The sequence below is a fragment of the Schistocerca gregaria genome, chromosome 7 (assembly GCF_023897955.1).
Source record: "Schistocerca gregaria isolate iqSchGreg1 chromosome 7, iqSchGreg1.2, whole genome shotgun sequence".
NCBI classification, from domain to species: domain Eukaryota; kingdom Metazoa; phylum Arthropoda; class Insecta; order Orthoptera; family Acrididae; genus Schistocerca; species Schistocerca gregaria.
This window is the reverse complement of record NC_064926.1, coordinates 403,388,959-403,415,527: the sequence shown is the minus strand read 5'-3', so window position 1 is coordinate 403,415,527 and position 26,569 is coordinate 403,388,959. Positions and strand designations below refer to the sequence as shown.

At 45.5% G+C, this 26,569-nt stretch overlaps 1 protein-coding gene across 1 annotated transcript in view; it reads right to left on the bottom strand.

Annotated features, from left to right (window-relative positions):
- LOC126281863 (ras association domain-containing protein 10-like) overlaps window positions 1-21,456 on the bottom strand; it is a 1,002,113-nt gene extending 980,657 nt beyond the window's left edge. The window contains exon 1 of the mRNA XM_049981129.1: window positions 21,295-21,456. The gene's annotated coding sequence lies outside the window, so the exon portion shown is untranslated. The remainder of the gene's footprint in view (window positions 1-21,294) is intronic.
- Between the last annotated feature and the right edge of the window lie 5,113 nt (window positions 21,457-26,569).

The window sequence follows — 26,569 nt, the reverse complement described above, 5'->3', positions numbered from 1 at the left end:
CGACCTGCGCTTCCAATCAGCGGAGCTGAAGGCACCGCGAGGGGGCGAGGACCGGTTCGCGCTGCGCAGATAAGCCCGCTGCCGCCCAACACGCCTTTCCATTAACGCGAGCAGGACACCGCACGGGGCAACGCCGACTCGAATTGTAGTCGCAACTCGAGAAATTTAGCAGCGCTGCCTTCTCTCATTCCCCGAGGACATCATTCGCTCAAATGTTCTCGGCACACGCTGTCCAGTCGCTTTATTACGGCCGCCTCCCACACACAGCGCGCGGAATTCATTAGGTATGCCGTGTGGCGTGAACAGGCAAGCCAGATTTATAGGAAAGCCAACACACTTTCGGCACGCACTTCTCTCGCGGTTGTCGTGGCTAAATGAAACCACTTGTCCATATTACATGGCAAGAGGTTGTATGACAACTGTCGGGCTAAGGACAGAAATATTTCTCATAAGGCAGAGCTTGCAAACATCAGTGAACATAAAAAGAAAATTTTAAAAAATAATTAAAAAATGACCACATGCTAATGCACACGCCAGTCGTCCACCTTAAGGGTTGTTTGGGGAAGGAGACCAGACAGCGTGGTCATCGGTCTCATCGGATTAGGGAAGGATGGGGAAGGAAGTCGGCCGTGCCCTTTCAAAGGAACCATCCCGGCATTTGGCTGGAGCGATTTAGGGAAATCACGGAAAACCTACATCAGGATGGCCGGAAGCGGGATTGAACCGTCGTCCTCCCGAATGCGAGTCCAGTGTCCGTCCACCTTATTTTCCGCTCTTTTTTATGTAAGACGCTGAGAGAAGGCTTGGGGGCAAAGAGGGCAGGGATCGTCTTCCGAGACCTGGCCTCAATGTCCCGTTCCCCCCCTCCCAGCGCCAAGGAAAGGAAAGAGGTTCGAGAATCTAGAGAACTTGGACCAGTTTCACTTATTTATAAGTATACATCTACATACAGGGTGATCAAAAGGTCAGTATAAATTTGAAAACTTAATAAACCACGGAATAATGTAGATAGAGAGGTAAAAATTGACACACATGCTTGGAATGACATGGGGTTTTATTAGAACCAAAAAAATTTCACAAAATGTCCTACAGATGGCGCGTGAAAGATCTCTTGCGCGCGTGGTGTGCTCAGCCGCCACTTTCGTCATGCTTGGCCTCCCAGGTCCCCAGACCTCAGTCCGTGAGATTATTGGCTTTGGGGTTACCTGAAGTCGCAAGCGTATCGTGATAGACCGACATCTCTAGGGATGCTGAAAGACAACATCCGACGCCAGTGCCTCACCATAACTCCGGACATGCTTTACAGTGCTGTTCACGACATTATTCCTCGACTACAGCTATTGTTGAGGAATGATGGTGGACATATTGAGCATTTCCTGTAAAGAACATCATCTTTGCTTTGTCTTATTTTGTTATGCTAATTATTGCTATTCTGATCAGATGAAGCGCCATCTGTCAGACATTTTTGAACTTTTGTATTTTTTTGGTTCTAATAAAACCCCATGTTATTTCAAGCATCTGTGTCAATTTGTACCTCTCTATCTACATTATTCCGTGATTTATTCAGTTTTCAAATTTATACTGCCTTTTTGATCACCCGGTATATTTCTACTACCGCCACCAAAAGCTTTCGAGTCGTCTTCGCGTAATGAAAGTAAGGGGGACTCCCTGTAAACCGTTTGCTCTGAGGATCAATCGTGTGCCTTCTAGTACTCGGAACTCCGCAATGGGCAGGAGGATCATCAAATAATGCACCTAAATAGTTTGATAGCCGTGTGCGGTACAATTCATGGTGGCGGAACGCCTCATGAGTCGTTGTCAGGTGGACCCTCAAGTCCAGGGCGTTTTCGGGAGAGGCTTGCAAAATGATATAGGCACCGTGCCCTTCAGTCAGTTGACGGCGTTCGTTCTTGTATTGGGAAAGTAAGTGGTATCTGGATGTAGGAGTTCGTCTAGTGTGACAGGCTCTGGCTGTCGTCACAGCAGGAGCGTCAGCGTACATTGTACAAGATCCCAGCATCTGCCTATCATAGCACATGTCAGGGGGTGGGCATCCAAATCGACGTCGACACAGTGCGGACACAAAGAGTCGTTGGTGAAATGGATGGGATGGAGGCGCTGGCGTGCGGCTAATTTGCCGTTCAGCACCATATACCAGAGGGAACGAGCGTACGTGGGCAGGTATGGGGTGTGGACTGCTCGCCACACTCTGATCCAGCGGATGGTTGGATGTTGTTGGTCGACGTTGTTACGGGGTTGTCGTGCCTGATAGATGCGGTAGTAATCTCTCGTGCTCGGCGTCCTCGTTGCCTGTAGATCCTCGGGCATGTAACTCAGTTCGCCCAGAAAATCCCGGATATGGGCAAGAGACGGAGCTATGTGGCCCACGGCTAGCGATGCACGTAGATAAATCGATTGTGGTGGTAGTCCCACCTACTAACTTGTTGTTGGAACTCAGGAGCCTTCATCTGTTCAACTCGTTGCTGACGTTTCTCCTTCGTTCCTACAGTGGAATGAACCCTCTACATGCACATACAGGTTGTTTATAAATCAGTTCTACAAAAGTTACCTTTAACTGCGAAAAGAGTAAATAACTTACAGCAATGTTTGACACAGCACGGATTGCAGTATATCGCCAACTTTTATTCCCACCTAACACTGTTAGTTTCCGACGTTTCCGCTAGGTGGCATGTGTGAATGAGTTATTCCACCAGCCGTCTTGGGCGCATATAACAGCGCAGAGTGTGCGCAGTGATTTCATGGTTTCATTATTCAAATCGCTAATACAGAGACAGTTCAGGAGTAAATATCGCAAGTCATTACCTCAAAGACAAACTGTTATTAATAGTGGCCGAGCGGCTCTAGGTGCTTCAGTCTGGAGCCGCGCGACCGCTACTGTCGGAGGTTCGAATCCTGCCTCGAGCATGGATGTGTGTGATGTCCTTAGGTTAGTTAGGTTTAAGTAGTTTTAAGTTCTAGGGGACTGATGACCTCAGATGTTACGTCCCATAGTGCTCAAAGCCATTTGAAACATTCGTATCACCGACAATGGCTGTGTATCACTTAGGATGCCCGGTCAGAAGTCTCTGACGCAACAATTCAAAAAGTTCAGCAGTCTTACATTCTTATTCCGGGTAAATCAACAAGATGTGCCAGCTTAGAATTGAATATGCCTAGTGTTACAGCGTGGAAGGTATAACGGAAACGCCTGTCATTCAAATCCTAAAAACTGAAACTGTTGTAAACTTTAACAGTCAGTGACAAAGGAAAACGAACCATGTTTCGTATGGAAATGTTTAACTAAATACAGACTGGCGATGACTTTTTTAACAAAATTGCGTTCACTGGCTCAAAAATGGTTCAAATGGCTCTCAGCACTATTTGACTTAACATCTGAGGTCATCAATCCCCTACAACTAGAACTACTTAAATCTAACTAACCTAAGGACATCACAAACACCCACGCCCGAGGCAGGATTCGAACCTGCGACCGTAGCAGTCGCGCGGTTCCGGACTGAAGCGCCTAGAACCGCTCGGCCACATCATCGTAGCCTCTGATCTGAAGACAGTCATACAGCCTGAAACCAGAAAATAGATGATTTACTGCGATCTAGACTGTTTCTCTGTTAGGACTTGATAATATATTGCCGCCAGGCAAAGGCAAATCACCTCCACTAGGACGATGTCCAGGATGAGAACGAGGGGTTCGCGCAACTCTTGCCAAGGTTCGCTTCTCGAGTGTGAATTGTATAACGATACTTTGCGGGCAGGCGTGTCAATTAGCATCATATTAATTAAAATCGGGGAAGTAATACGAAACTTTAATAACTGCACAGTATTACTAAGAAACAATACAATGAAAAGTAGTAAAATGCAAAGTAGCAAATACCAAGCGGGACAGAAAGATATAGGGGCGCGTTGGTTTTTTAATACATATAAAAAAAAAACATGTAACACATTATTGAGCTCTCTACCTTCAGTCATCACGATCGGTCTAATCAATGAAAAAGTGGTACGCTACTGCGAAATTCGTTAAGGAGATTATTTAAAGACTGTTCAAGCACGTTTAAAATACATTACGTGTGACGAAGTGATCAGAGAAGTTTATTGTCGGGTGAAGTGAAAATGAATCCGACAACATAGTTCGAACTTTGTGTTAGCTGGGAAAAATACTCATGGGAAGCTATTGTGGTTGTGGAACCCACGAAGGGTGTGCGCAATGGAAAGCTATAGTTTAAGTAATTCTGCATTTTATAAAATGGTGAAACGCGTGTGTGCGGAACATTAATAGAATCTTATCCTTGGACGGTTGCGGGGGTAACTGATACAAACAATGCGCCCGCGTAAAAAATAGTTCGCTTATTAATTACCAGATATTAATTAACGGGTACCTAAAATACTAAAAAAGAAGGATAGGATCATCACCTCCAATCCCGATTCATATATCATATTTCATTAGTGAAAAGAGAAGTGTTAATAAGCAAACTACATTTCAATTTTATCCACAATTTTGCCTTCATTACGTAGTCTTGACTACATGATAAACAATGTCTGTAGAAGTTGTATGCAACGTATCGTCATAATATTCAGCCAACCAATATTGTGGGAAACCAAAAATGTAAATGCATGAAATTGTTCTCACAGCGGATGTATAATGTGTGAGTGCGACGAACTATGTTGAGAAACTGAACATCCATTACGTACTTGCATGTTTATCTGCGAAAATGGTCCTTGTCGGTACATCAGCATAGAGTTCGAATAGAATCGCTGGAACATTGCAAACCATTCAGATTAATCGAACATCTAAACACGCATAATGCTGGTAGTACCAGGATGTGTTCTTTCTCCTCACCCCCGTGGCAGTAATTGAATTAAGAGTCAGCCGGGAAATACATTTAAATCAACTGACGACCATTGAGCTAGCGTCACGAATTTTCACACGTCCACTGTCATGTATGAAGGCGATTGACACCACGAGTGTTAACGTCGATTGAGCGGTGCCGTCGTGATCGTATTGAATGACATTGAGCGGTTACAACTGCCATAGAATTTTGGTGCGGTCTTATGATGACGTACAGCGAAATGGTCTCTAAGGTTTACCACCTTCCTACCGGTTTACCAAGTGCTGGCGTGGATGGGGAAGCTGAGACAACGGTCCTTGTGGTCGCGGGTGAGAAATCACCCTTCCCAAGCGTCCTTAATGAGGGTATAACCGGTGTGACTCGGCAGCACATCGGTATGCGTAAGTGCCATTCCTGTCCGATGTGCGCACCTGTGATTAACTCCAGGTGCAGCGCGTTGTAATTCGCGGTAACGGGAAGAGCCGCGCGTTAATCAGGCCGATTAGCGACATTGTGCACGGACGGAGCGCGCTCTTGCTGATCGCATTCCGGAGCCGCATAAGGACGCGGGAGCGCTCCGTTTTCCCGCGCTCGATCCTCGCTTATGGAAGGCGACTGCATCCTGCTTTGCGCAGACAGGTGTCTGGAAGGCCACCGGCCATCTCGGTGGACGGCAGTGCCCGACCTACCGAGCTGGCAACCTCCGAGCGTGTCACTGAAGGTAAGCAATCCCGACAAAAAAAATTTGTACCCCCCCCCCCCCCGCCGTCTATTCCAAGAAGACATAACGTTAAACCGTATGACACCACCTCTAGCCTCGATAAGGGCTCAATCCGACGAGGATGGAGAAGCACAATTTGCTGCAGGTATGCCATTCCCTTCTGAAGCTGCTACTGATGATCAGATTCCCTAAATACCAAACTGCGGGGACGTTCATTGCTACGTTTCACCCTATGTTCCAGATACTTCCACACATTATCTATCGTATTAAAACAGAGTGATACAGCAGGTGAGTTTAGGTGCCTTAGGGTGAAAGGTTGTTGGTCAAACTGTGGCACTACAAATCGAGCCAGCCACGCCACGCACCGAAACGTATTCACGACTGCTCGCGGGAGGTCAAATAACAAAGGAAGAGGCCACAATTAATTAGTGTGAGATTTATTTTTCCTACAGAATATTGATGCCCTCGTTACAGTTAATACTGTTGTTTGCAAACTTTATAATACGGCCTTCTTCAGCTGAAAGTATGCATTCTTGATAAATTAATGGCGAATAGTTGGTGTATGGTCCTTTAATAGTACCACAGGTATCACAACGTTAGAGTGGCGTCTGTACCTGAAGGTGCAACCTTCGTTTGGCTAAGAAGTCTTTGGCGATGGAGTCGGAAGTTCCATGCGACTCTTCGCGGATGATGCTGTAGTATATAGAGAAGTTGCAGCATTAGAAAATTGCAGCAAAATGCAGGAAGATCTGCAGCGGATAGGCACTTGGTGCAGGGAGTGGCAACTGACCCTTAACATAGACAAATGTAACGTATTGCGAATACATAGAAAGAAGGATCCTTTATAGTATGATTATATGATAGCGGAACAAACACTGGTAGCAGTTACTTCTGTAAAATATCTGGGAGTAAGCGTGCGGAACTATTTGAAGTGGAATGATCATATAAAATTAATTGTTGGTAAGGCGGGTGCAGATTGAGATTCATTGGGCGAGTCCATACAAAATGTAGTCCATCAACAAAAGAGGTGGCTTACAAAACACTCGTTCGACCTATACTCGAGTATTGCTCATCAGTGTGGAATCCGTACCAGGTCGGGTTGACAGAGGAGATAGAGAAGATCCAAAGAAGAGCGGCGCGTTTCCTCACAGGGTTATTTGGTAAGGGTGACTGCGTTACGGAGATGTTTAGCAAACTCAAGTGGCAGACTGTGCAAGAGAGGCGCTCTGCATCGCGGTGTAACTTGCTGTCCAGGTTTCGAGAGGGTGCTTTTCTGGATGAGGTATCCAATATATTGATTCCCCCTGCTTATACCTCCCGAGGAGATCACGAATGTAAAATTACAGAAATTCGAGCGCGCACGGAGGCTTTCCGGCAGTCGTTCTTCCCACGAACCATACGCGACTGGAACAAGAAAGGGAGGTAATGACAATGGCACGTAAAGTGCCCTCCGCCACATACCGTTGGGTGGCTTGCGGCGTATAAATGTAGAAGTAGATTGAATAAAAGTTATGGCTTAACTTGTCTTTGTTGTGGTGGTGGTCTTCAGTCCGAAGAGTGGGATGATGCAGCTCTCCCTGCTACTATATCCTGTGCAAGCCTCTTCATTTCCGAATAACTACTGCAACTTACATCGTTCCCAATATGCTTACTCCATTCATGTCTTGGATCTCTTGGTCTCCCTCTACAATTTTTATGCCCCCCCCCACACACACACACACTTCCATCCAACACTAAACTGGCGATCCCTATAGGTCTCAGAACGTCTTCTGTTACCTGGTTCCTTTTTTTAGTCAGGTTGTGCAACAAATTTCTTTTCTTTTCATTTCTGTTGAGTACCTTCTCATTAGTTACGTGATCTACCCATCCAATCTTCAGCATTCTTCTGTAGCACAATGTTTCAAGAGATTCTAGTCTCTTCTTGCCTAAAACTGTTTACCGCCCATGTTTCACTTTCATGCATGGCTGCACTCCATACTAAATACATTCAAAAAATACTTCCTAAAACTTGAATTTATATTCGATGTTAACAAATTTCTCTTATTCAAAAACACTTTTCTGGCCATTGCCAGTCTACTTTACTGTCCAAGTTGCAAAACACATGTACTGCTTTTAGTGTCTGGTTTCCTAATATAACTCCTTCAGAATCGCCTGATTTAATTCGATTACATTCTAATATCCTTCTTTGACTTTTGTTGATGTTCATCTTATACACACCTCTCAAGACACTCTCCATTCAAGTCCTTTGCTATCTCTAACTGAATTACAATATCGTCAAACCACAAACTTTTTATTTCTTCTTCCTGAACATTAATTGCTACTCCAAACTTTTCTTTGGTTTCTTTTACTGCTTGCTTGTTGCACAGACTGAATAACATCGAGTATAGGCTACAACGCTGTCTCCCTCCCTAACCAATCACTGCTACCTTTTCATGCCCTCGACCCTCTTAAATGCCATCTGGTTTACGAACAAGTTGTGAATAGCCTTTCGCTGCCTGGATTTACGCCTGTTACCTTCAGAATGTTAAAGAGCAAATCCAGTCAACATTCTTTAGCTGACCACATCATGTCATGAAGACCACGAGACGGTCAACGACCGCCGTGTGTTCCCAGTCATTCATCATCGGATGCGGCCGTTGTCGACGTTTCAGATCTTGTATCCGCTGCCTCTCTCAATCAGGAAGCTCTTCACCTGGCATCACGAGGCTGAGTGCACTCCAGTCCAGTCCTCTCACCAGGGAAAAATTCCTGGCAGTACCGAGAATCGAATCCAGGTCACCCACATGGGAATATGTCGCGTTGACCACCCGGATAGAGAGTCGGAAGAAGTTAGTAGCATACACTCTAATTTCAACTGCTTCCAGTAGCACAGATGCCCAACAGTTCGATGCGTGAGCAAGAATTCCCGATCGTTAAAACATAATCTTATGTTTATATGGCTGTCTGTGTTCGTCCACAGCCGCTTTTCCGAAATTCCTGTATTTAAGGTTAGGCTGATATTCAACACAGCGACCGGAATCAGTCCGTATAGACTGCTGCAAGTAGTTGCCATTACACTCGCAAAGTATATTATAAATCCCTGGTACTCATCTTTAACAGGTCACATTTCCTTTAATTTTCCTCGATGGCCGGAAAATAGGTCTAATTCTCTACCTTTTTACGACTCTGACCGTCTGACTAGTTACCGAATCGTAGACTGGATGTCGTGCTATGTGTTGGTGCTCCTGGCTCGGTTGAACGACATCGCATCTTTGTTGCCTCGACAACGTCGACGTAATGTTATGACTCGGCCCCTGACGATGAGAGAGGCGGTATTGACGGTTTCCTTGCCGACCCCACTCATTGTCCCGCGAACAGTTACGTGGGAGATTATATATTTAAATACCCTATCGGGCGATCCCTCTCTTCCATCGCTCGCTGGCTCGACGAAAATTCGCCACTCTAGGGCCATGGATTCCCGTGACCTCACTGCCTGTGACTCTGATTGCCTGGCGCCCCTTTTTAAGCAGCCACACTCAAAGCTTCCACACCCGGCTCAGTGAATTTACAGACTCATACCAACCTTAGCACAGGAGAGTGCTGTGAGGAAATTAGGACGTAGCACAAAGCTATTAAGTATTCCTACGTGTCGGTGACTTACCGGATTGTATCAGGAGCTGCAAATCGTTGTGTATATCCCAATTATTATTAAGAGTACATGTTGTCAGTTTTACCTTCTTGTAGATGTCTCATTGTCTTTATTGGTCACTTCGGCTACAGACAAACCAGACATAACCAACGAAACCTAGCGATTTTAACCGGACTGGAGATTTTATCCGAATCTGATGCGGCAAGATAACTGAGAACTTTTTATCCAATACTCTGCTTTATTTCAGTTTTGTCCTGGCGAAACTGTTTTCATCCGACCACAACAAGAGATACTTTGACTGCTATGGGAGAAGGCTCGTCACACTAAAAAACATGGACTTATAGTTCATTTTATTACACAAATAAATAAAAGATTTACTTAACTTTGACACACCTCTTCGTCGTTGGTGTATTTGGTAATTCACAGCTGTCACTGACTGGCATAGCATCACTTGGTGCACTAATTAACAAACTGTTCTCCTGATGAACAATGTTTAGAAGTTGCGAATGGGCGTGTCCACCTGAACCTTTAACTGTCACGTCCTATGCGATGATGTAGCTAAGGCCTCGAGCTGGGCAGAGCTGTTGCTGACTCAACACTATGTTGACCTCAGCGTGAGGGCGCTGCTGTGTGCAGAGGAGAGGCACAAGTCTTCAGGAGCGCCTCCTGTTCATCATTGTGTATTGCAGCGAGAACTCTCTAACGTCTGTGGTATGGATCTCCTACGATACCACAATTTCATTGTTAAATAGCAGTTTCATTCCTATGTATGTATAACATTACATTCATATTTCCGCCTCAAACAAAACTGGAAAGTAAAGAGACTAGCATAGTCAATTCCTTACATACTGCAGAACAGTATCCCAGAAGATGATCTATTGTACGATTATCATGAGAAAACATAGCCACTTATCCAAAATAGCGACAGCTGTTAGTGTCTACTGAAAATTCGAACGTCGCCTTCTTCTTAAAGGAGGTATCTTGATACAGAAAACATTCCCCTCCACGTCGGCTGGCGCCAGCACAGGATGAGAAACCTCTAAGGAAAGAGGGAATTTCTGCTTTCTCTGTCCTAGCTGGCAGAACTCGACCGGTGCCTCTCTTAGAAATTGGCAGACCTACAGTTTGAGGGCAGAAGCTTATTGAGTACCGGTCTTCCCGAGACCCAGCAGTCTCAGCCCATCTTCCTCGTTCGGACATCTGCGGCTCTACACTCGAAAGACGTCCCAATTATAGCATTTGACTCCAAGCACCTGCCGCCTCCAGTACCGTTACAGTATACACTGTTCATTACTTTGGACAGAGACGCATAATTGAGGCTGCTATAAGGCGCCACTGTTTTAACTCAGCGCCAGCAACTCTATCGACCAGGAGCTTTGTTGTAGCCGTATGGATGCTGTACACCACCTTCGATATCGTCATGTGGTGAGAAAACATCACAAAGACTCCCCTGTTTTCGCTTCGATCGAACTCTCATGAGTGCAATGATTAGTCTCATTCCCAAACAAAATCTGCAGTGTAAAGGTTAAATTTGGCTTTTGGAGTACCGGTACATTATCTACCACTTTGTGACCACTGCTTGGTTTGTAATTTACTAGTAATGTTTGTTAGCCTTAAAAGGTCAGTGTTTTGCTTAAGGTTGTCTGGGGTGATTCCTTGGCTTCAACCACACCTTTATGAAAGCTGCTCTTGGCAGTGTAAAAATTTATTTGTTTTAATATATATTTTAATGATAATCTTTTTCATTGTTTAACTTTTGTCCACCTGATCAGCTTCTTAGTGAAAGAAATTTCGAACCGCCTGCAGGTAGGGACGAGTTCGATTGCATTACGCAGTGAGACAGACTGGATATCATAATTCATTTTGCAATCAGACTCTCGTTCAAACACAGTTACGAAACTGGAAACTCAATGATACAGCTCTATGAACAATCTGAAGACGCCAGCGTTCAAAGCACAAAAATTATGAAGACGTAGAAGAAAGGACCGTGGTAATCTGAAAGATTTGGCTAACCATGGTGAAATTTAATATCTCGGTAAACGATGTAATAAATTCAATATCGCACGAACAAAGACGCGCATCTGTATTCGAAAAATCTATCCTTCGTTACGGTACCGAGGTGTGGACTTAATATAAAGGACAAGAGCAGACTAATAACCAACGAGATTATTTTATAGACCAAACAGCAGACTACATGAAATGGGAGAACAAAAAGAAATAAAGGTGTCCTACATAAACCTGAATTGCAACCTGTACTACAGTAAAATGGCTACATCATGAAGATAGTCTAGACAAGAATTCCAAAAATCGATCTCAACTACTGATCCAATGGCAGGAAGATCTGGGATGTTCGATAAGAGATGGAAAGAGAATACACATTTAAACATTTAAAACTAGGCACACTACGTGGTGAACTTCCATATTATATTTAAGAATTATGCGCAACCTTTTATTTGTGTTAAGATGAATTACAACGTAACATCAACCCAACAATTTAACAAACAAAATTGCTCATCGGTAAATTCCGAAGTATTGTTTCGTATTGTGTTAACAACGAGTAGTATGTGTTTATAGCGTAATGAATAGTTATACCCCTCAAATGAATGCATTCGGGTGGCACATTATACGGGCGGCTAACTCCAGTTCGTTCCTACACGATTTATACCACTATTTATTATATTAAAATCGATTTGCGGCACAGAGAAGTTACGCATACTTTTTAAAAAGTCAGATAATTAGTTGTACATTCATCTCCAAAGTAAATCCTATAAATATTTTAAAGATTCCCAAACAAATACAATCGGCCTTTTCCTCCTTCAGTGCTATGACTTTGCACACATTTAACTGCCAGCACGAATTAGCCTGATGTTGCAGTGGGGCAGGAAAAAAGGAAATAATACAGTTTTCTCAAACTCATATAGTAAATAAGCGTCCACCTTCAATAGATAATTGATGTACTTTATACTTTCGTCAGGACATCTACAAAAATTACGTGTGTAGTTTTGTATTATGATCTGTAATTCTACGAATTATAGTAAAAGGAGTTTCCTCGGGATTGCCACTGATCGTGTCGTACAAAAGGTCATCGACGGACGGACATGGATTTCTCTAAATTTATCCTAATGGTGCAGTCATTGCCGCACGGAAACATCGTGCCGGTTGCCTATGTGCTGGACTACAGGCGCAAGTTCAGCAGCAGAACTCGCGACTACAGCGGAATACGCGGTAGCAAAGTGTTTTATTCAGTAACTTATTAAGAATAGGCACCTTTATTATTATTATTATTATTATTATTATTATTACAATACAGTTGGGAAATGACACATTGTTCCATGTAGTTACCGCATTTTTCAGAAAATACAAAACATTCTTCACGTTTTTGTGTTTGCTTCGTAAGGTGTTTGAAGTCCGAATTCTCTTGTGCACGTCTCGTAATGAGTAGTAAAAGTTAAAAAACAAAGGAAGAAACGAAAAATAGTGACATTGTAAGAAATAATATTAACTTAATTTTATCCATTGTTTACCAGTGTTTCGTCCGCGACTGTTTTACTTTCGTAAAATAAAGAACAAACCGCCTTCAGTCACAAGTTGCATTTATTTATTGCACTATGCATTTCGAGCCCTGGAGGCTCATCTTCAGGTGCTTTTTAGTGACTTTATTTCATGTGTTTTAGTTGTTTGCAGTTAACATTGTATACTGTCTGCTTCCGTTGTCCAGTAGGTATACACAATACACATCTTTAATTTTACGGTACATATCTATATATACCAGTATGTACCGTAAAATTAAAGATGTGTATTGTGTATACCTACTGGACAACGGAAGCAGACAGTATACAATGTTAACTGCAAACAACTAAAACACATGAAATAAAGTCACTAAAAAGCACCTAAATAATATTAAATATTAACTTGTTTATTATTTTATTCAAAAATTCGATTTGCCATATCCTTTAACTGTTTTAAACTGCAATTTCTCAGAAAATTATTTTTGGACCTGACACACTTTACGCAGCATTCGCAGTGTCACAAATAGAGATGTCTGTTGATCCACTGTGGTTACGGGGCAGTGCCCGATAGAATTTATACCAAGGAAAATCGCCAAACATCCGTATGTTTTGAGAAGTTATTTTATTTAGAGAACCAGTTTCGGCATCGCTTTAACGTCCCCTTCAGGACCCTACCAATTCCATGAGCAGACAACAAGTTGTTGTCAAGTCTTAAAAGTAAACACTCCAAAAACGAATTCACGGAATCCTTATATTGATGGCTCCAGTTATGAAAGTATCGATATATCTGATTATCCATAAAATAACTTCTCAAAACATACAACGTACTGACGATTTTCCTTGTAAATAACCATTTCAAGTCAACGATCGGTTCAGTTGGACAAGAGGACGTAATCCATTCTACGTAAACACAACCCAAATTATTATGGAGCCACCATCAGCTTGCACAGTGCCTTGTTCACAAGCTGAGTCCATGACTTCGTGGGGTCTTGGCCAAGTTCGAAGCCTATCATCAACACTTAGCAACTGAAATCGGGAGTGATCAGACCAGGCCACGGTTTTCCTGTCTTCTAGCGTCCGACCGACATGGTCACGAGCCAAGGAGAGGCGCTGCAGACGATGTTAGCAAAGGCACTCGCGTCGGTCGTTTGCTGCCATAGCTCATTAACACCAGATTTCGTCGCACTGTGGTAACGGATACGTTAGTCATAAATCCCACATTGATTTCTGCGGTTATTTCACGCAGTGTTGCTTGTCTGTTAGCACTGTCAGTTAAACGCAAACGCTGCTGCTCTCGGTCGTTAAGTAAACTGCGTTGTCCTTGGTGAGAAGTAATGCCTGGAATATGGCATTCTCGGCTCTCTCTTGACTCTGTGGATCTCGGAATATTGAATTCCCTGACGATTTCCTAAATGGAATGTCCAATGCGTCTAGTACCATCGATAATTCCGGGCTCAAACTCTGTTATTTCCCAAAGCGTGCCCAAAATCACGTCAAAAACCTTTCCACATGAATCACCTGGCAATGCACTGCCATTTCGTACCTTGCGCACGCGTTAGTGCACCCATCTATATACGCGTATTTCGTTATCCCATGACATTTGTCACCTCAGTACGCACACTATCTATCATTTTGGAACGAAATAGGTGAACTGAATTCGTCACACTGTGCTTTGATAAAGAAAGTGGGTCACCGTACACACGTGGAAAAACTTTTCTTTTATCCCAAAAGAGGGAGCGAAAATGAAATTCGATAATTGCAAAAGAAGACGGAAATGTGATAAAGACGTAAAAAGAATGCCGAAAGGTCTCCTTCACTCTTTTCAGTAGTACTTTCAAACACTATACAGGTCACCAGATAGTGGAATATTCATGTTTACAGAGAGATAAGAAAACGTAATAGTTCTTATGCGTTATGCGACTTGAAACATGGTGGGATATGTAAGAAACAGATTCCAATAGTCACTAGTACCTCAGTTATGAAGTAACCGTTCGTGTCAAGAAGAATGAAGGACCACTGACAGCGTAAACAGAATATCTCAGTTAATGCTCCCCTTCATTTTGCCCTAGTTTACTGCCGTTTGTCACCGTTCCGAATAACAATCGGCTACAAAGCACTGAGAGTTTGCAGCTGAACACGCAACGACGCCGCACTTCCACACCCAGTGACTCACAGCCGACTGCAGCGCCACAAAAGTAAAAAGTAACTCGAGCAGACCCGTAGGAAGTGCAGGTGAAGGCGGTGCCGGGTCCACAGTCGAAATGCGACTTCGTCACGCTCGTTACTCAGCTCGAAGGCCGTCGCCTGCGCCGCTGCACTGCGGGCTGTATTCGGTGCGGCCACCGTCACCAGACTAACAGACACGTTATAAACAAACCAGCGCCTTTCTGCTGTTACCTTGAGCATCTGCGCCACGACTGTACACCACTTACATAACATCTTCCTAATTCAACTGTACATACATAAGAGCTGACCATTTCTAGCTTAGCATACGAACAGAACACGTAATACGGGCATACCAGCTACAGTCGAACGACGCAGTTCCTTCTGAAGACGGACAATGTAGAGGACGTAGCGGATCACCCTTCATCACAAGTTATGAGTTGTATAGGGAAAGGAACGCAAAGGTAAGGGCCGTCCTGAAGCGAAAACATCGCGTAAGGAAGTGATATTTCCGTAACTACTTCTGAGAAACAACTATCCGTAAAGGTCAGAGATTTAATCTCTGCAACACACAATAAACGGACAGATAACAGTCTATTATCTTTTTCTGTCAGCTTCTCTCACAGTTCATATACTAGCAAGCCACAGGTTACAGCTCGTGTAGACAGAGGCTGATTTGCTTTAATGAGTTTGTGTCCAGGTGATTCTTTAACTAGTATTGAAAAGCGGGAAAACTATTTCCCACTTGTTTTGTCACTTTGTAGAGTTCGACCTTAACCGAGCCTACAAGCAATTATTCGGAGGAGAAAGATCGCTTGATCTCACAGTTCGGTTAACGCATATACTGCGACTTGAAACAGATGGCCCTCGGAGAAAAATGAAGAAATAGTTCATTTTGTGGTGGTTTCCTGTCGGAATGATCTGTATGTTCATCTCGTATGCCTGCTTCCATCCCATACATTGTGTTTACGATGGATCCTGTTGCTTTTTCATAGGTCGTGAGGTAGCGTTCTCGCTTCCCACGCCCGGGTTCCCGGGTTTGATTCCCGGCTGGGTCAGAGATTTTCTCTGCCTCGTAATGACTGGGTGTTGTGTGCTGTCCTTAGGTTAGTTAGGTTTAACTAGTTCTAAGTTCTAGGGGACTGATGATCACAGATGTTAAGTCCCATAGTGCTCAGAGCCATTTGAACCATTTTTTTCCTTTTTCAGACAGTCACTTCCTAATAAAAGGAAAGAGGAAATAAATATATATTCTAAACGAAAGATAAGACTTTACATTCTTTGGTAAAAACATGCGTGCAGCTTATATTTTTCTGTAAGTTGAAGGTAGTGATATCCACAGAAAACGTCGCCTAATATTTTATATAAGCATTGCTTTTTATTATTTTCTGCATAATTCACGTAAAATAGAATAAATATCCAAGTGCTGTTTTCTTTCATTTCTTTTCGATTTGGCATGAATAGTCAACAAACGCAATAGTTATAAATGGTTCAAATGGCTCTGAGCACTATGGGAATTAACATCTGAGGTCATCAGTCGCCTAGAACTTAGAACTACTTAAACCTAACTAACCTAAGAACATCACACGCATCCATGTCCGAGGCAGGATTCGAACCTGCGACCATAGCGCTCGGGCGGTTCCAGACTGAAGCGCCTAGAACCGCTCGGTCACTCTGGCCGGCAATAGCTATACTCGTGAAGGTACCCCACATTGTTGTCTAGTGGGTGTGGGTTATCGTTCCCTTCCTTCCTACTAACAGAGGAGTGTTTAGCACGTCTGTGTGTCATTTTAATGTCTGGAATGAGAACTTTGTACATCGCGTAAGAGTGAGTATGAAATGAAGAGAGAATCTAATATGGTTTACACCCCTAAATGAAGGCCACCGATCTTTAAGTCTCCATCTAAAGAATAGATCACCATCAGCTGATCGTGTCTTGTCAGACGACATTAAACAGAAAAGGCGCTTGTTACTAAAACACAGTAAAGTTTAGATGACACGTCGGTACACCATTACCTCTACACCGTACGAATTCAGATTTAAGGAAGTGATAATGTCTTCCACGACTTGTATTCGACTAGCTGCGTTCAGCATCTTTGCATTGTTTATATCCCACGAAGCATCTTTCACTATAAACACTAAGGAAAAGACACAGCACCGCTAAACCTCTTCCGCCAGCACCCAAAATAATGAATTACCGGTATTAAACTAATTAAAAATAGGCTTTTCTTTTCATTGTCAGTGATCAGTGATACGTCACTACAGCATCTCACATGTGACAATCCTCGTGGATATAAAATCACAGAGTCCGGTGTACCTGAAAGACGGTGCTTAGTGGCAGCTTAGGTCTCACGCCAGTCCGTAGAAGGTCTCGAACTGCCGACCGTCCCGGTTCGGTTACCGTCTATTTGCATCAGCCAGCAGAGCTAACGAGGCTGGAAAGGCATCTGCGTATCCAGACATTGCTTAAAAAGGTAAGGGCATGCAAGGGAGGGTCTTGGTGCCGTGATCACGCACCCGTCTCAATGCTACTAAATACGTAGTCTGGTACTGGAAACGTACCAAAGAATACGGGTTTGGGACTCAACCAAATCAGGGAATAACTGCAGATGTCGATGAATTCATTTCGTAGTGTTGCGTTGTATACATATATGTCTACAGGATGATCCGTCAGTGACCGATTAAACGCCGTAGTACATGTAACTTAAAGTACAGTCAATAAGGTCAAAATCGAGCGGTCGTAAACCCAAAAGTTGTTTGACTCAACACTGCGCTACCAGACTGTATCCATATGACTTCAGCGAAAAAACTAAATAATGAGTCTAACTTCATGCTGACGAACAGGTTGTGTGGGGGCCTAAGTAAAATGTGACTAGCACTTACTTAAAGCAACTTGCGAAAACTCGTCCCATAACAAGAACAGTAAGGGGAGTTGTTCAGTCGTATTTCAATATACAAGCATCTTCTTACTGGGGCAACAATAGCAACGACGCACTGCTAAAACGATATGGCTCCTTTAAATGGTCCGTACGGAAAAAGTGTAGATTCAATCGCAGAAGGACGCACACATACTTCGATTAAAACTTCCAGGTTGACAGGGCGTAGTCGATATGTAAAGCATTCCTCTAACGTTTCGTATCCGGCTGCGGGAGACATCATCGGAGGTGAAGCAGCGAACTGCAGTCAGAACTCGAAGGGGCGCCGAGTATATAGGCAGCGTAGAGGGCACCACAGTCCATCACGTGACGCCGGCTACGCGATGATCATCACTGGTAGTGCCAACATTCTCGATTGAAAGCAGCCGATCGTCACTTTGTCGGTGCAAAGGAGATGTCCACATTTTATATAATTTGACACCTTTCTCTTTTGCGTTAAAATTAGTACGGTGTTCATAAATCTCAATAGGCTATATATATGCGCGCATGATGATGCCATGTTTTCGATATGGCGCTGCTCTCACTGAATTTTTGTTTATATATTCGGCGCTCCTTCGAGTTCTGGTTGCAGTTGGCCGCTTCACCCTCAAGTATATCTCCCGCAGCCAGAGACGATACGTTAGGGGTAAGTATTACATATCGACCACGGCCTGTCAGTCCAGAAGATTTTAGTGAAATTAACACCACCTGTGAAAGCCTACATTGTAATGATTGATGCAGAAATAGTTTTCACTGGCCTTGAAAGAAGATCCTATAACTGGCTTGAAGTTGCTTGAGAGAAATCACGAGAGCCCAACCGAAAGTAATTCACCAGTGTCGCAGAAACAATATTTGAATCTTCACTGAACGCACAGGCGTTTTCACAAGGATCTGTATCCACATCAGTTTTTTGTGTAGAATTGGTAATGTTGGGGAGTGGTAGTATGGACCAAAACAAGAAAAAATGTCCAGTAAACGTGTGCTCTAAAACACATACCTTATGAGTTGTAAGCACTCGTTCATCTTCACTACTTTGAAATACAACTCTTCTAATGAACAAGTGCTCATGACTTTTTAGGTATGCATTTTAGAGCAGATATTTACTGCACTTCTTTTCTTATTTTGGTCCATACTAGCACTTCCCAAAATGTGGAATGCAAAGAACTTGCAGTAAAAGAGATTTGTTTCACAGTATCGAAGATAAAGAATTGCTTGCTCATAGCTCTTAAGGTATGCATTTTAGAGCCCATGTTTACTTTTTTATTTCGAATGATCATTCCTGTCATGGCCCTGAATATTGACCATCACCTCTGAAACATTCTGCATATACACAACAGTGACAAACGTTGACGATATCCGCTGTGTGTGTTCCAGTCACTCGCAGTACTTGGAGTTGACAGCAATAACGCCCACTGTACGCTTCGTCCTCACGCTTGTGTACAGTACCGCTAGGTGCCATCTCGGGTTTGTTTTACCGGCGGTGTTAGTTGTAGGTTAACAGTGATACACAACAGTTAGAACAGGTTTACCGATGAAGAGATGGCCGATATTCGTCTCGCTCCAGGATTCAGTAAACGATAGGGGAGAGCGGTGCAACGACTCTATTCAGAGCTGTTCCGACAGGCACATCAGAGAACATTTGAATCTGCACTTGGGAGCCTGTGACAAACCAGATTCTCTCCTGATCTCACACTATAGGTGTTTTCACTGTTGTAAATGTATTTCCACAGAAACTAAGCCAATAGCAATAAACCAAATAACTCATAATTACTATGTAAAGAGCTAATATACTCACAGAATATCCGTAAATAATCTCCGAAATTTTGTTGATGGGGTTTGGATTTTCCTTGTGTAACCCTCTAAATGCTATGACGTAGGTGAACGTGCAGCTCCATCAGAGTTTAATCTGAAGGCGACTTAATAACTCTAATAGTAACTGACTATTTTGTGAGTAAACCTCAGGAATAGATATTTTGTAGTTAAAACGACTGTCAGTTATATGCATCTTTTCTCACAGTTCGAATAACTCTAGAATGTTTGGATAACTCTCGCGATACGATAGAAAGCTGTTGACCGAACCACTGAGTACTAACTCGGTCAAGGTTGGAGGAGGAAGGCGGCCGTGACCTTGTCGCAGAAACCACATAAAAACTAAAATCAGGGTGGCAGTGAACCTCCGGAATACTACTCTTAATTCATACCCACTGCACCATTTCACTCGGTCATTCATTCTGCGACACTAACGAAGGCTACAAGTGATTTTCTTTGCTATCTTCGAAGCGTAATTGAAGTAGCAATGGTTCAGCCATCAATGAAAAAATAGCCGTATTTGTTATTGTAGGGACCGCTATATGCAGCTAGTTTCCGTAGACTCCTAAAAACTTCTCGGTTGACGTTGACCCTTCGCAATTCTAACGACAGCTGTTGGGAAGGCTTGGGCTGACAGTTGTTGTTAGAGATGTAAAGGGTCAACGTCGACCGAGAAGTTTTTAGGAGCCTACGGAAACCATTTGGATTTAGTGGTCCATATAATAGAACTACCGACTAGACGATTTACCAAGTTTCGCATATAGGGTCCTGAAGATAGTGCTAATGAGGCACCACAAGGGGTAGATAAATAAAATTATTAAGTAAAATTGCGGCTGCAGAATGAGATTTTCACTCTGCAGCGGAGTGTGCGGTGATATGAAACTTCCTGGCAGATTAAAACTGTGTGCCGGATCGGGACTCGAACTCGGGACCTTTGCCTTTCGCGGGCAAGTGGTCTACCAACTGTGCTACCCAAGCACGACTCACGAAAGGCGAAGGTCCCGAGTTAGAGTCTCGGTCCGGCACACAGTTTTAATGTGCCACGAAGTGCTGTTGGTATATATTTTCCTCAAATCTTGGAGCAGCCGCAGTCCCACTCCATTTACACAGTCTGGAATTATAAAACGGAATATTTCTCACAGTTTCTGTGCCATACATACGTGTAGGGTGTTATTCACTAAACACCCGTCGGAGACTAGCCTATTATCTGATATCGTTTCGAAGAAATTACCTTGCTTTTTCACTTTTTAAAACAAAAATTGGGTTGAATCCGGAAAAGTGCGTTAAATATGTCGCGAATGTAAACATCAAGTTGCACAAATCTCTCTTGCCATAACCTCTGTTTGGCATTCACATTTGTTATTGTCGCAAAGTCACAACCAAATCGCCATCTTTAAATGTAACCTAGACCTCAGGCTACGCTACACATTAGTCACCAAACCAGTATCGCACTATCGTTTATAATTGTAAACACACGCTTGTTGTTTCCGTAAAAAGTCCACTTCCACAAACAAACAGTAGTTTTGAGCTATCAAGGGGTTCCCCCTGCAACACACGCAACGCTGCCGCCGAAGGAAACACAGCGAAGGACGACATGTAGACGACGCTCGCCGGGCACGCGGCGAGCTTTTAGCACCTGTTGCCGCGCACTGCTAGTAAACAAAACAGGAAGACGCCCCGGTGGCAGCGAGCCAGTGTGAGTACTCACCGAGCGAGGCGGTCCTCCTCGGGCGGCCGAGAGTAGGTAAACACGGCGGAGAGTGGCACAGCAGAGCACGAGGAAACACACGCGGCGCGGAGCGGGCACAGAACGCACTGCGCTGGCGCTGGGGCGAACACGTCCGTAGCGCGCGCGGTCCGCGAAGCGACTGAGGAGCCGTGGCCCGCCGCGCCGAGCGGGGCGCCCGCTCGCTGCTCGGCGCCCAGTCTAGAGCTGGTAGGGGGGAGGGGGGGGGGGGGCTGCACAGCGGGCCAGGTCTGCCTCGCCGTGCTTCTCGTCCACCTACCGTAAACCGCCATAGGCACGCAATCGGCAGTGCTTTACACTGCAAGCGACATCGGTCTCGAGCGTCGCACAGGGCAAAGGAAGGAAGGACAATTAAGGTACAGTCTCTCGCCGACTACGATGTAATTAGAAACGGAGCACAAGCTCGAACTGGGCAAGGATGGCGAAGGAAATCGGATGTGTTCTGTAAAGAGAACCACACGGCCACTTGCCTTGATGTAGGAAAGTCACGGAAAAGGTGCAGTGAAGAGTACAGCCTCAATTTCAATGCAACTGCATGCTGTATATCTTGGCCCTCTGGATTGATTGGTTGATACAGGGGAGGGGATCAAGCGTCGAGGTTATCGGTCCCCTGGTATTAGGGGAGATGGAGAAGGAAGTCGACCATGCCCTTTCAAAGGAACCATCCCGGCATTTGCCTGGAGCGATTTAGGTAAGTCAAACCTAAATCAGGACCGCTGGACGAAGGTCTGAGCATCGTTGTCCCGAATTCGAGTCAGTATGCTAGCCACTGCACCACTTCGTTCGGTGGCCCTTTGAGGAGTAAATGCATGTATCTAATATTTCATCGATAAAATTGGAGAATTTAAACCCTATCTTTTCCTACTCCCTCTCACCGTATCTTCTACTCTCCCCCTTCCTGTCCATCTCCTCTGCTTACATTTTCCAGTACATTTCCCCTCTCCCCTCTCTTTGGTCAGCGCCTTCTGTCCATTTCCCTCCCCCACCCTCTATCCATCTACTCCTAGCCCCTTCTCTCTGCACATTATCCCCCCTAACAGAACTAAACTCCATCCGAACAGGCCTTGGAAGGCCCAACGGTACCGACCGGCTGCATTGTCATCCTCAGCCCAAAGGCGTCACTCGATGTAGATATGGAGAGGCATGTGGTCAACACACCGCTCTCCCTGCCGTATGTCAGTTTACGAGACCGGTCCCGCTATTTCTCAATCAAGTAGCGTCTGAGGTCATCAGTGCCCTAGAACTTAGAACTCCTTAAACCCAAGTAAACTAAAGACATCACACGCATCCATGCCCGAGGCAGGATTCGAACCTGCGACCATAGGGGTCGCGCGGTTCCAAACTGAATCGCCTAGAACCGCTCGGCCACATCGGCCGGCCAAGAAGTCCTCAGTTTGCCTCACAAGGACCGAGTGCACCATGCTTGCCAGCAGCGCTCAGCAGATGGATGGTCCCAGCCCGACAGTGCTTAACTTCGGTGACCTGACGGGAACCGGTGTTACCACTGCAGCAAGGACCTTGGCACATTATCACCCCTACCACACAGTATTTCTACTCACTTAAGTAGTACTCGTTTGATCGCCAAGTTTGGTTGAAACCAATCCAGGAGTTTAGGAGGACCATTTTGCCCGCGGATTTGCCCACAAAGGCACATGTGACATATTTCCCATATACGTAAACTATTTCACACGTGAAACTTCCTGGCAGATTAAAATTGTGTGCCGGATCGAGACTCGAACTCGTGACTTTTGCTTTTCGCGGGCAAGTGCTCTATCAACTGAGCTACCCAAGCACGACTCACGTCCCTTCCTCACAGCTTTACTTCTGCCAGTACCTCGTCTCCTGCCTTCCAAACTTTACAGAAGCTCTACTGGCAGAAGTAAAGCTGTGAGGACGGGGCGTTAGTCGTGCTTGGGTAGCTCAATTGGTAGAGCACGTGCCCGTGAAAGGCAAAGGTCCCGAGTTCGAGTCTCCGTCCGGCACACAGTTTTAATCTACCAGGAAGTTTTATATCAGCGCACACTCCGCTGCAGAGTGAAAATCTCATTCTATTTCACACGTAATCGTACGTTTAGTTCATCTGTATTTCTAGCTAATTACGCCTGAAATTTCATTTTCACGGTGCTTTATGATTATTGTGTCATATCTCCTTGACTATGTGTCGTACAATGATATAATGTTTGAGTTACATTGAATGGTATATGTTGTAACGCCGGAAATGCATATCCTCTTGCCTCAGGCATGTGTTTGATGTCCTTAGGTTAGTTAGGTTTAAGTAGTTCTAAGTTCTAGGGGACTAATGACCTCAGATGTTGAGTCCCTCAGTCGGCTTTCGGCCGTGGTCGCGTGCGGACCGGCTCAGCGCGCCGGACAGCGCACCGTAGTTTGTTTACTTCCGCGTCGCGGTATTTCGTGTTGTGTAGCGTCCATTTCTATTGCACCTCATGGCGCACTGTTACCGCCGAGCGACACTTAAAGTAACATTCCAAGCCGAACATGCTAGACCACGCGCTTTTGAAATTGAGCAATTCATTCGCGAAGAGCTACGTCTGGACCCTCAGGAAGTGATAGGTATTCATTTCTCTATCACTAGCAGCATCGTCTATATTAAGATGACGACGGAGGAAGCGTGTGCTAACGTAGTTCGACAACACGCACGCGGACTCAAGTTCAAACATTCTGACGGACATATTGGAGAGGTGACGGTCGATCACGCTGGTTTCGGACTTCGAACAATCCGGGTTTTTGAGCTCCCTTTCGAAGTGCCGCAAGATGTGGTCGTCGAAGCTTTCCGACCCTATGGCAATGTTGTGGGGCACATCGCGGAGAAATGGCAGACATTCACGACATACAACGTGTTGAATGGTGTCCGCCAAATCAAAATCGAACTCTCCAAACATGTACCATCCTATCTGCTGATAGGTGGCGTGCGAGCCATCTTTATGTATGATGGCCAGCCGCGGACGTGTGCCGGTTGCGGACAGGAGGGCCATGTTCGGTCAGAATGTCTCCGCCGACGTTTGCTCCAGGTCCCGACCAGTGACTCAGCTCCCAAAGTGACGGCCGCTGCTTTACCAGATAGCTACGCCACAGCCGTACGCAGCCCCGATGCGTCACTTCAGGAAGCACCTCTTCTCCACCCGGCACTCCCCACTGGAAATGACGGTGCTGCCATGGCCTCACCGGCACCATCTCCTCTGACGGCTACGACACCACCAACTCTCCAGAGCTCGATGGACATCGACGCGAATGCGGTGCCTACCTCTGCCTTTCTTCAGACTGGCGCGACCTCGGACATCGAACATCCACATTCTGATTCAGAACAGCACCTCCGAAAGCAACGGTCACCCAGAAAACGGAAGAAGAGGAGTCAAACGCCATCTGACGACACACTTCTTCATGTGACATCACAGGCAGTGGAGCTGATACACGACAGTGATCTCCCTTCGAGCGTTCTGACGACAGGAGAGGCTGCTCCTGATGTCCCATCTGAAGAACGATCTCACACGAATATGACGGATTCCAAGGAGGGTGCCTCCCTGGACCCCACTACAGCAGCGTCGCTACAACTCGCCCTCGAGGAGTGTGACAGTCGCTCACCGTCTGTTCCAGTCTCCTGGGCTGATGATATCGACGAAGGAGCAGTTCGAGATGGTGGTCCTCCCATCAGGCAGTGCCCCATGGAGGTGCCTGACCCACCTTCCAGCCAGTGATTACGACAACGGTGACTACGTCAGATGTTACACGCCAGCCAGACATCTCTGCCGGAACATCTGTGCCAATGGTGGGAGCACGCCCCCAACATTACCGCATAGCGACGATGAATCTGGCCACCATTCGGGCCCCCCATAAACTGGCAATGTTCCGTGAGACCATTTATGCTGTTGATGTCGACATTGCCCTCCTCCAAGAAGTGTTTGTCGCCGATTTCCATGCCCCCACTGGCTACGTGGCACACATCTCCCATGCTTCTGACAACGGTAGTGGAGTTGCCATCCTCCTCCGTTCTGGACTCCCTGCTGAAGATGTAGTGTACCTTGCTAATGCTAGGGGTATGGCTCTCACGCTGTTCAGCGTCCGTATCCTCAATGTATATGCGCCGTCCGGCTCCAGTCGACGTCGTGATCGACACACTTTCTTTGCTGACGAGGTAACGCCGCTGTTTGAGGGTCCCCTAGATGATATGGTCCTCGGTGGCGATTTCAACTCCACGCAAAGGCCTGAAGATCAATTACCGCATCATTCCCCTTGTGCGGCCCTCTCCGTCATCATCGACAGACTCCAGCTTGTTGACACATGGACAAAGGTGCATGGCACCCGTGCAGGTTTCACATATTATACGGCGCATTCATCTAGTCGTCTCGATCGTATATACCTCACACGTTCCCTTGCTGCCGACACTCGACATGCCGAAGTATGGCCTCTGGCTTTCTCTGACCATGACGCCTACATCTGCGATGTCGTCCTCGCCCGCCAACAAGTGTGGCACAGCCGCGGCTTGTGGAAATTCAACGTTTCCCACCTGACTGTCCCTGACTGCCGACGAATCGTTGAGGATGCGTGGGCCCTCTGTCATCGTCGTCGCCCCGCCTACGCATCCACCTTATCGTGGTGGGTATCATGCGCGAAACCAGCTCTGCGCAGGGCGCTGATAGGATATGGCAAAGACTTCAAAGCCTGGCAAGCGAGCACCATGGACTTTTATTATGCAGTCCTTCGTGACTGCACTTCGATGGCCTTCTCTCCTGATCGTCAGATGATGGTGCATCGTGCTAAAGCGCAGATCACTTCCCTCACGCGACGGCGCTTAGAAGGGACTCTTGTCAGATCCTGCACCCGTGACCATATGCCTCATGAAACGCCATCGATGTACCACCTTCTCAGGGAACGCCGACGTCGTCGTCGAACCCTCATCCACGATCTCACAGATGCGGAAGGACGACGACACACTACGCAATGCGACATTGGTCACGCTTTCTATTCTCATTTCCGTCAACTGTTCGCTGGCGTCCCTCATCCCCCGACCTTAATTGAGGAGGTGGCAGCAATGACTGTCCACACCATGCCAGAGGATGTGGCTCAAGAACTTCAGGAACAAGTGACCTCTGATGAAGTCCTAGATGCAATCAAGGTGGGGGCTGCCAACAAGTCCCCTGGACCTGACGGCCTCCCCCTCGACTCTTACAAGTATTTTAGCTACCTTTTGTTACCTGCTTGGACGTCCATCTGTCGTGAA